Below are 9,715 nucleotides of genomic sequence, written 5' to 3'. Positions count from 1 at the left end.
CATCCCTTTCATTGGTAAACTCTGGAACTCCTCCCTGCATCTGTATTTCCGACTTCCTACAACTTGTCTTTTTTTAAGAGGGAGGTATCGAGGCATTTGCTGACGATTTCCCACTTTTTAGAGAGCTAGCACTCAAGTGGGCCTTTTTTTAATATTTCCTTTTTTTTTGCCCATGGCTGGCCCTCTCCCCTACATAAAAAAAAAAAAAGCCCTCGTAGTCGAGGACAGGGCTGCTGACATCAAGTTGGCCGGCCTTCCACCACCATCGAGAGAGCCCTTAAAGCTTTCCTGTGAAAACAGAAAAAATCAGAGGGGATTGGCTAGAGTTATCTTGCTTTGGGGTGGGGGAGGAGGCTCATCCAGTAGCCAACTCACTGCCAGTATGGAGCCTTCACACTCCATGAACGGACACAGTCTCTTACCTCAGCTCTTTCCAGGTAAAATCCTTGAGGCCCTAAGGGCCCTCAACCAGGTCTTCGGTATTGCAACTGCTGATACGTTGGAGAAGGTGGAGGCAAGGCCTTATTTGGTCGTGACTTCTGCTGAAAGAAGCCTTGTCTCATGCTCCTGAAGCAGGAGGGGAGCGACAGGGTTCCGGCTGGACTGCCACATACCATTCTGAAGGCCTTCAGGAGCAATGCTTGGTGGAAGGATGACAGGGAAGGACCCAGAAACCTGCCTCCTAGGAGGACCTCCCTTGGGCTGGTCCTGGGCTCACTCAATGAGAGTGAGAGTGTCCAGGGTCGCCTCACCTCTGTCCTGTGTGAACCAGGCGTCATGAAAAAGGCACCAGCGTGGAGTCCCTTGGCCTGTCAAGGTACAAGAGCTCCTGCGAGTTCAAGCAGGGGTTCTCTATGAGGGTCTCCATGGCGTCCATTACTGTGGTAGCAGAAATCGTGGTAGAAGTTGGGGAGGTGCGGAGAGGGGTCAGAGCTTGAAAAGCACTTTGGCGCCCTCTGCATTGTTCAGGCAATGGGCAGCAGTAGGAAGTGGGTAAGTGGAGAGAAAAGAAAGAGGAAGAAAGCACTTAAAGTTCCCTCACTTCTATTCAGAATCACCTCGTTCCCGCCATGCATGAGAAACGCACCCTACCTGTGGCATAGGGCAAGATAAGAACACAGCAGTAGGTTGAAAGGTGTGGGACAAGAGAGGGGATGGAGGATGTTGTCAGCACCCACACCATCAACCCGCTCAGTTCCTTGCCCAGCCGACATGCTGCGAAGGACACCCGTAAAGAACACATTAACAGACCCACAGCCGCCGTAGGAAGAGGGTAAAGAAGAAAAACGAAGGGCACTTACCTTAGCTTCTGAGAGGTTGTTGCCTTGGCTAGACCGTCTAGAGATCTGGGTGGTGATAAAAGGGCAGAGCTGAGGACGGTGCTCAACAGGAAGGAGAAGAAGCAGCCTTGCACGCCCGCGCGGACGAGGACATCCCAAGGCATCCTTGTCCGCGGGAGCTTCGGATCGATCTCGTCCGTGGGAACGGCTTAGCGACCTCGTCCATGGACACCGCTGAGCGACCAGTACATCAGAGCTTCAGAGCGACCTCGTCCAATGGAGGCGATGGATAAGGTGGTGAGCGTGGGATCAGGCTGACGGTCACGCATAATTTCAAGTCCTACCATGCACAGTTTTGAAGCTATGCCATTTGCCGAGTGGTTTAAAGTTATTTACATGTCACCATGATACCCTGGTTCTAGATGGTCTTGGGTGGTGATATGGGCCGTAATATGGGTTCCACTATAAATAGAATTTTCTGCGCCACTAATGGGCAGAAGCTTAACAGCGCTTCCCACATATACTCTTCAAGCATGGAATTTTTGGAAAACCGCCGTGGTACAGTGGAACCATGCGTGCTTTGGGGTCCGAGGGGTCTCCAAGCGCACGGGTTCGAATCCTGTCCACGGTCCGAGTGTAGGTTGAGCTTCCTCACTCGAGGCAACGGTTTCGTAACAGGTAGGCTTTGAGATAGGAGGTACCACAAAAGTATCTTTTTTAGCCCATAAATTTTCGTGAAAAGCCCACATGGTATAGATAAAAGAAAAAAAAAGTATGCTTACAGGCACTATAGGCCATAACATAAAAAATTTTAAAAAATCGTCTGCGGGAGCGGCTGGACGACCTTGGAAGCTGTCTTCATGCCAAAAATACACTTGTTTCTTTTCATGAGAGGGAGGCGCCCCAAGCGACCAGAAGGGCTGGGTGGCGCTGAGGGCGGGACTCCGCAGGGATTGGAGGAAATCAGCCGGTGTCCACTCACCTTCGCTTTAGACTCCCTCCCGCGGAACGTACACCGAAGAGAAGGAAACGAACTGGACGGAGAGGGGAAGGGAGGCGAGGTCAAGTGGGGAAGCCTCAGCCTCCTGAAAGAGCTGGACCTCCTGCTGGGCGCACGTGAGTGACTTCAGAAGAGGGAAGAGAAGCCTTGAGACATGACTGATGACGCTGTCTGAGAGGTGCCCAGGTCGACTAGGGAAGGTCAGTGGTAGGGGCTGTTGAGAGGGGTTGCCTCCAGGAGCACCACCTTCCGAACCAACTGACACATCGCCACGTTCCCCAAGAGGCCCGGGATTTAGCCTTCAGGCGGCTCGGAGACACAGCCAGGCGGGAAACATGATGAGGAGGGGAAAGGCCGGAGGCATGAGCTGCGGAGATGAAATTCCCTGGGAGCGCCATCCGGAACCATGCGACATGCCGTCCCGTTCTCCGAAAGGGCCCATGGGACGGGCAGGGCTGCGGACCCAGTAGGTGGAGGGAGCGGCCCATGCGTCTGGGTGACGCAGCCGGACCCGTTACGGGGTGTAATGGACCGACTCGACGCTCAGAGCAGGGACGGCAGAAGCAGAGCGGGATCCCCAGAGACATTAGAGTCACCATCCTCCGCCAAGCCCCCAGGAGGGAATCGAGGGCGCAGAAAGTACAGGCGAGGAGAACAAGCCTGAAACACGAGAAAGAAAACACAAATAATCCCGTTCCCCCCCCCCACAAGGGACAGCACAAAATCAGAGAGGGGCCAGGAAGGAAACAAGAACTGCGAACGAGCTAACATCTCATCCACATCACCCCAGCTACGCCCAAAGGATAGGGGTGGGGAGGGAAGAAACACACACACACACACACAAAAAAAAAAAAAAAAACGCAGACCTCGTGAAAACCTTAGACACACGAGCGAAACATCCCCGTGCGGGAGATGGAGAGAATGTTATGTGTGGGAAACAAAGACGCCACGAGCCAAATGCCCTCCCCACCCCTCTCGAACCCCATGGCCGTACAAAGCTCAAACCAAACAACATCGGAAGAGGAGAACGGAGGAAAGGGGGGAGGGGAAGAAGCAGGCCACGGGAGGCTCGAAACTCTCCCATCCCCCTCAACACGAGGAGCAAGCATGGCCGCGGGCGAGTGGGAGAGAGGGGCCAGAAAGGGAGACAAAGACACCACAGTTGGCCCCTCCCCCCTCTGCACCCGCCCCCCCGGCCGCGCAAGGCATAAACAGTAACCAAAAACAAATCAAGAGGCGAATGGGGAGGTCAGGGGGAATGGGGTTATGGGATGCTGACCACTATTGCTCTCAAACAACTTCTCCAACATACTCCAAAATTAAGAGAGAATGAGAACGAAAAAAAGGACCCACAAAAACCAACAGATACCTACGCACAACCAAACAGGAACGGGGTGAGGGTGGCAGGCGACACAAAGACATACGCCAACACACACCACCCGCCCCGAGCCTGCTCCAACAGAACAAAAAACACCCACAGAAAGAGCGGGAGGCCCTTCTCCGACGAAAGCTGGACAGAATACCGACAGGGACAGCTACAAAAGGACAGGAAGTGCCGCCAAGAGCAAATTCGCTGGAACAAGACTCACCAGAGAAAAAATAGAAGAACAACAGTTACTGAAGGCCTGGGAAGCACGTCTGGAGAGGCTTGTTCCGTGTGGATAAGTGGACGAGCAGTCGGCTGACTTAAAATAGGGGGATGTAGGTGAGAAGAGGAGGATATGGAGTAGTCTCCTCCTCGCATGCCTGGCTCTGCACAAGGCCAGAAATTTTTTTCAATTTATGACGTTTTACGCAGAATTTATTCCCAAGCTACGTTCTTCGTTATAGAGGCTTGTCCTTGAACGTGGTAGGAAGGAGTACTATAGGATTAAACTGTGCAGGATTCTTTCAGCCGATATATATATATATATATATATATATATATATATATATATATATATATATATATATATATATATATATATATATATATATATATATATATATATATATATATATATATATATATATATATATATATATATATATATATATATATATATATATATATATATATATATATATATATATATATATATATATATATATATATATATATATATATATATATATATATAGCTGCACATAGCAAGGGTCTCCTTTTAACCCACATTAACGGAGTTTCTCAAAATAGTCACCCCTTCTTCCTGTTTAAACAGCTTCTCACCATATTCTACTTTCACCTGTTCTTCACTACCAGATGGTCCTTTCTATACTTTCTTCATCTCAACTTTATTTCTTGCACTCCTGAATATATATATATATATATATATATATATATATATATATATATATATATATATATATATATATATATATATATATATATATATATATATACACGATCTTAGATTGCTGCTCCTGATCCTGCACTTTCTCCTTTTCATACATGTAACAGAGTGCTAGTGTCATCTATGATCAGTACTTAATTTTTGTACAATCCACATCAGTTTTGACTACATGTCATGATATCTAACAAACATGCAAAAATAAATATTAGATTTTTATCATCTTGGGTGTACGTACCACTTATAACACTCATATGTACATGAATCTTAAGATGCATTGGTAATGTGTGAAACCTTGCCCTGCAGGCGGCATGATTAAAGGTGACCAGCGTTGTCCTCCTGATTTGCCTTTCCCTCTGATAATTTTCTTCACATGACAGTAAAGAAGGTTATATAATTTTTAGTAGCATGAAGTATATAGGAAACATCCGCATGCCAGCAGTGCCACTATCCACTCCTCCCAAGTTGACCCACGTGCTCTAAGTGTAATGCTTTAAACGATAATTGTAATATGTAATTAATGATCTTGTTCAAGTTGTGCATCAGTAAACATGTTCATGTATATTCTCTATGTAAAAAGCACATCAATAAACTTCTTCCTGGAGAGGGAAAAGCAGAGTTGTTTGAGATACCGTTACAACGGAAGGATAGTATATCATATGAAAGGGAAATGAAAACAGAAGGTCTGTATGATGCTGAAAGGAGGAGGAAGTTAACAGGGAATGTTCAGAAGTATAAGAAAAAATATGAAGTGAGATAAAGGGAGTATAGAAAGGACCATCTGGTAATGAAGAACAGGTGAAAGTAGAATATGGTGAGATGTTGGTTAGACAGGAAGAAGGGGTGAGTATTTTGAGAAACTCCGTTAATGTTGGTTAAAAGCCAGAGCTTCAGTATGAGCAGCTAAAAGCGGCAAATATAGTGAAATAGGAGGTGGAGGCAGCAGTAAAGGAAGAAGAAAAATGAAAAAGCATCAGTTCTGGATGAATGTACAATGGAATGTTTGAAGGTATATGGGATAAATGTAACAACGTGATTAGTTAGATTAGAAATGATACCGTTGAAGTAGACAAATGCATGTGTAACTTCTCTATGTAAAGAAAAGGGATAGGCATGAATGTTTTAGTTACAGAGGAATCAGTCAATTGATTGTGGTATGGTAAAGAGTATAGTAAGGTACTGATAAAGAGAATCAGAGAGGGTACAGATGGAGTGGGATGTACAAAAATGCTTCAAGACGGGGAGGGCTTGTGTACAAGTATATTAAGTGTTTGTTGTAAGACAAATTTATGAAAAGTATTTAGCAAAAGGAAATAAATCTGGGTTTTTATGGGTCTAAAGAAGGAACACAGCAAAACTGATTACTCAGGAATGTGTGATATAAATTGTATGGTGTCACAATGGCTGAACATCTATATGAATGTACAAGAGTAGTGAGAGAAGTGGATGGTAGAATGTTGGGATGAGGATTGAATCTGGTAGCAGGTATAGGTGAAAATTGACGAGTGAATCAATAGGTTTTGTGGATGACAGTATTTGTGACGGATGCAGAGAAGTGTGTAAGAGATAGAAACTGAAGGTTAATGTGTGAAAGAGTTAGGTAACGATGTGCACCAGGGAGCCAGGTGGTAGGATGAATGTTTGCTGAATGGTGAGAAGCTAGAGGAGATAGACTTAAAACATCTTCAATCTACAGTACCATTGGTTAGAAAAGTAGAGACAGAGGTTAGAGTTAGGGTGAAAGAGGTATGAATACACATACTGTTTGAGAGTAGGACTCTTGGAATGAATGTAAAGAGAATATCGTATGAAAGGACAAATGTGCTTACTGCACTATAAAGCGCATTCAGGCACTTGGAGCAAGGGACAAGTAGAAATTGAATGTAATGGAGATGAGATGGAGAGAGAGAGAGAGAGAGAGAGAGAGAGAGAGAGAGTGTGTGTGTGTGTGTGTGTGTATGTTTGTGTGAGTGTGGAGTAATTCAGATATAAAGGATAAAAAATAAGGAAGTAAGGAGTGGAATGAATATTGGAAGAGACCTGTGTGTGTTATATGGTTTGGACATTTATAGGGAATGGATGATCTGTTGGTGAAGAATTAAATGTGATGGGTGTAAACTTGAGAGGGATACCATGTAACGGATGCATATGTAGAGTTAAGTAGCCCTTAGAGCAGGAGTTCACTACCTGAGGTTCGGGAACCCCTACCCACCTTAGGGGTTCACAAGAAGGTTTCCAGTGGGACTTAGATAGCTGATCCAATAATATGCGTTGTAGTACCAATGCATATTGAATTAGTGTCAGTTACAAAACTAACATTTTGTTGTATGTCAGATTACTGGGGATTCGGATATGCATATAGTCTTTTAACTCAGGAGTTGTAAGCTATATGAAACATCCTGTTAAGTGAGGGGAGAGTACTTTCTGATCATCTTGGATAAGAGTAAGATGAAAGTATGTGTGAAAATTGTGCCTGGTCTTGGCTATCACTCCTTTCTTGAGGAGACAGCCTTGGTATCTATCTATCTATCTATCTATCTATCTATCTATCTATCTATCTATCTATCTATCTATCTATCTATCTATCTATCTATCTATATATATATATATATATATATATATATATATATATATATATATATATATATATATATATATATATATATATATATATATATATATATATATATATATATATATATATATATATATATATATATATATAGATAGATAGATAGATAGATAGATAGATAGATAGATAGATAGATAGATAGATAGATACCAAGGCTGTCTCCTCAAGAAAGGAGTGATAGCCAAGACCAGGCACAATTTTCACACATACTTTCATCTTATATATATATATATATATATATATATATATATATATATATATATATATATATATATATATATATATTTATTTTATTTTTTTTATTTTTTTTTCTGTTGGGAAGAGGGCCAGCCAAATCCCCAAAAAAAGAGAAGATTAAAAAATGGCCCACTTGAGTGCTGGTTCTCTACAAAGAGGAAAACCGTCAGCCAGAATTAGGGGAGCAAATGCCTCAATACCTCCCTCTCAAAAGAAGACAAGTCGTAGGAAGTCGAAAATTCAGATGCATAGAGGGAGTTCCAGAGTTTACCACTGAAAGGAATGAATGATGGAGAGTACTGATTAACTCTTGCATTAGTGAGTTGGACAGAATAGGGATGAGAGGAAGAAGAAAGCCTTGTGCAGCGAGGCCGCAGGAGGAGGGGAGGCATGCAGTTAGCAAGATCAGTAGAACAGTTAGCATGAAAATTGCGATAAAAGATAGAAAGAGATGCAACATTTCGGCGGTGAGAAAGAGGCTGAAGACACTTAGTCAGAGGAGGGGAGTTGATGAGACGAAAAGCTTTAGATTCTACCATATCTAGTAAAACTGTGTGACTGGAACCCCCCAAACATGCGAAGAGTACTCCATAATAATAATAATCATTATTTTTATTATTATTATTATTATTATTATTATTATTATTATTATTATTATTGTTATTATTATTATTATTATTAGGATGAGATTAGTAGAATTATGAACGAGTATTTTTTAACAGTCTTCACTGAGGAGAACACACAGGAAATCCCAGATAGTGAACAGATATTTAGGGCAGAGGATAGTGAAAAGCTGACAGATATTCATATCACTAAGGCGATGGTAGAACAGGAGATAGATAAACTAAAGAAATTCAAGTCACCAGGACCTGATGAAATATATCCAGGGGTTCTAAAGGAATGCAAGGAAGTCGTCAGCGAGCCTTTAGCGGTACTTTTTAGGATGTCACTGGAGTCAAGTGAGGTACCTACAATGTGGAGAGAAGCTAATGTGGTTCCCATATTTAAGAAGGGAGATAAAACCCTAATGTCTAATTACAGGCCTGTCAGCTTAACTTCAATTGTGGGTAAACTAATGGAATCAATAATAGCCAAAAACATTAGGGAACATCTAGACAAACACGGCTTGATAAATCAAACACAACATGGATTTACGAAGGGAAGTCGTGTTACAAACTTGTTGAGCTTTTATAGTAAGGTTTATGAGGCGGCAGATAAAGGTGATAATTATGACATTCTATACTTAGATTTCAGTAAAGCCTTTGACAAGGTACCTCACCAGAGGCTCTTAAAAAGGTTAAAGCACACGGTATAGAGGTAGAATATTAGGCTGGATTAAAGCGTGGTTAGACGACAGGCGACAAAGGGTAGTAATTAATGGATCTAATTCCGAGTGGGGGAAGTAGTTAGTGGGTGCCACAGGGCTCAGTTTTAGGGCCATTATTATTTCTAATATATATCAACGACTTGGATAGTGGAATTAATAGTGATATCAGTAAATTTGCAGACGACACAAAGATAGGTAGATTAATTAGGTCCGATTCGGATGCCAAGGCTTTGCAGGCAGACTTGGATAGGATGAAAGAATGGACAGATAGATGGCAAATGCAGTTCAATATTAACAAGTGCAGGGTACTGAGCGTAGGTAGAGATAATCCAAGCAATAGGTACACGATAGATAACGTGGCACTAGGAAGTTCCAAGTATGAGAAAGATTTAGGAGTCATAGTTAGCTCCGATCTCGGTACAAGGAAGCAATGTATTGAGGCCAGAAATAAGGCGAATAGAGTATTAGGATTCATTTTAGAAGTGTTAAAAGCAGGAGTCCTGAAGTAATACTAAAATAATACTTGGCGCTGGTCAGGCCACATCTTGACTATGCGGTACAATTCTGGTCCCCACATTTCAGGAAGGACATAGCTCTGTTGGAATCAGTGCAAAGGAGGATAACTAAAAAGATACGGGGAATGAGGGATGTTCCTTATGAAGAGGGACTGAAAAACTCAATCTGCATTCCTTAGAGAGATGTAGGTTAGGAGGAGACCTGATAGAAGTATTGAAGTGGTATAAGGGTTTTAAACAAAGGGGGACATGAATATAGTTCTTAGGATCAGTAGCGGACAGAACCAGAAATAATGGGTTTAAACTTGAAAAATTCAGGTTTAGGAAAGAAATGGGAAGAAACTGGTTTTCAAACAGAGTGGTTGATGAGTGGAACGGTCTCAGTGGTCATGTA

Source organism: Portunus trituberculatus, chromosome 50 (assembly GCF_017591435.1).
Source record: "Portunus trituberculatus isolate SZX2019 chromosome 50, ASM1759143v1, whole genome shotgun sequence".
Taxonomy (NCBI): Eukaryota; Metazoa; Arthropoda; class Malacostraca; order Decapoda; family Portunidae; genus Portunus; species Portunus trituberculatus.
This window is presented reverse-complemented; position numbering follows the sequence as displayed.